Here is a 2,454-nt window from a genome sequence, read left to right on the forward strand (position 1 = left end):
TGGGTAGACATGTTCTCCGCAGGCCAAATCTACCAATATAGTGGACTGGGATGGGTAGACATGTTCTCCGCAGGCCAAATCTACCAATATAGTGGAAAGGGGTGGGTAGACCTCTTTTCTGAAGGCCAGGTCTACCAATATAGTTGATAGGGGTAGACCTGTTCTCCGCAGGACAGATCTACCAATATAGTGGACTGGAGCAGGTAGACCTGTTCTCTAGAAGACAAGTCTGTCTGTCTGTCTGTCTATCTGTGTGTGTGTGTGTAGTGGAAAGGGGTGGGTGAGATTTGACAATTCTGTTTTATCTTATAATGTTTAAATTATTCTTAAAATATAGTTTGAATATAATTTAAAATAATTTTTTCTGAGATTTTTACAAGGTTGTGGTCACAGGGCTCTTTTTGTAGAAAAAGCCCAGCAGGAACTCATTAGCATAATAGGCCACACCCAACAGCAGAAACTCATTAGCCTATTAGGCCACAACCCTGACAGCTCATTAGCACATTAGGCCGTACCCCCATGTTACCAGAAGTGTGGTCATCCAACCACACCCACCTTTTGCTTCTTATTCTGTTTACCTTGTTTGTTGTCAAAACCAGGGCTTTTTTTGTAGAAGGAACTCCTTTGCATGTTAGGCCACACACCCCTAATGTAGCCAATCCTAATGAGTTTCTCATGTTGGGTGTGACCTATTATGCTAATGAGTTCCTGCTGGGCATGGCCAGCTCGGGAGCCAGCCAGAACTCCGTTCCTGTGCGTTCCTGCCCAAAAATATCAGTCCTAAATTGTGATTTTAAATTTTGGTTTTATTTTTTTATGTAATTTATTCAATGTATTTTATTCATATTGTATGTCACTTTGACCTCTGTAAGGAAAAAAGGTGGCTATTATTTTAAATAAATAAATAAAGGTGGGGCCTGGAGTTCTTCACAAACCAATATCACAGAGTATACCATTGAGACAGAAGTCCTACAATGACTACAGAGGGTGGCGATCCTCTGGGACTTTTGCTTCTCCTATGGAATACCATAGAGACACTAAAGGCCAGAGGCTGGGTAGAGATTGAAAGAGGGATGCGACTGCTATTGTCTAGAGTCTTCCTGTGGGAATCAGAACTGCTTTTTCTCCTTAATACTAAGAAATACCTGAAGGAGATTTTCAGAGTTGTTTTAGGATGAGTGGAACATAACTGGATAGCATCACAACTAGTTAGGATCAAAGGATTAGTATGACATAGAGAGCACATACATACAGAAGCCTTCAAGTGATGTAACGTGGGAGAAACGGATGTGGGAAGTGATATGGGGTGGGGAATTTCAATTTAAAATTTGAATTTTGATGAAAAGAAATGATCTCACAGGAAGGGGGGAGTTGGAAGAACTGACCTTTGATTTGGACATGACATCACAGTCTCCACTCTTCTAAGGCACTGGCCCTTAGTCTCAGAGTTAGCAACCTACCTCTGCTACAGGGCTGCTATTTGTCTTGCAGGAGAAAATGAGTTCCTGAATGTTTTCTCCCCCAGGGAAAATACTAGGGTTTTTTGGGGGGAAGAGTTAATCCCTCCCTACCATAATGTCAATAAGACTCACCACAGCTGCTTTTAGTCTTTAGAGATCCTAACCACAGCTGGCATCTATTCTGGTCCTAAATATGTATGGATGTGGTGTCAAGTCCCAACTGACTTCTGGTGACCCCAGCAACAGACTTTCAAAGCAAGTAAAAAAAGAGAGGTGGTTTACCATAGCCTTCCTCTAGAATCTTCCTTGTTGGTCCCCCATCCAAGTAGCAACTCTGCTTAGTTTCCAGCATTGGGCTATACCATACCATTCCATATCCCCTTGTCCTTAAACTGAATTTATAAACAGTGGTATTTATATGACTTCTCCTGAACTGCTACTACATGATTTCATAAAACTTTATATTAAAGCTTGTGATAAATTTCCACACAACTCAGGTAGTATTTGCTTCTTGGCAATCATGCATATTATTAGACAGCACAGTGATTAATGAGTTAAAATAAATCAACACTATTAAAGTAATGATACTGTCTCAGTACAACAGATTTTATCTCAATTAACTGACATAAGCAAATCATCTATATTTTAAAACAGCATCTTAAACACATTGCCTAATTGAAATTCAGATCAATCTGATTAATGCTTTTAGCCCTGTTAAAGAACACAGTTATTATTTGTACAGAACCATTAGGGCAAAGGTACATTAAAAAGAGGCTTAACAGTGCCGCAAACGCTCTTGGAGCTCTCGAAGTACCAATACATATGGCTGTAAAATATCAGCAAATCAGATGCTGGTAAATGCTGGTAAATACAACAACCACACCACTCCTCTGCTATTGCCAATTTTTCTTCTTGTTGGGGAACCAAGACTGCTGCAGCAGGTTGACCAAGCTGGGCCTCAGTTGCAGAGAACTTTCTTTCCCAGAAGCAGAAG

Source organism: Gekko japonicus, unplaced genomic scaffold (assembly GCF_001447785.1).
Source record: "Gekko japonicus isolate JY-2015 unplaced genomic scaffold, Gekko_japonicus_V1.1 scaffold404, whole genome shotgun sequence".
NCBI classification, from domain to species: domain Eukaryota; kingdom Metazoa; phylum Chordata; class Lepidosauria; order Squamata; family Gekkonidae; genus Gekko; species Gekko japonicus.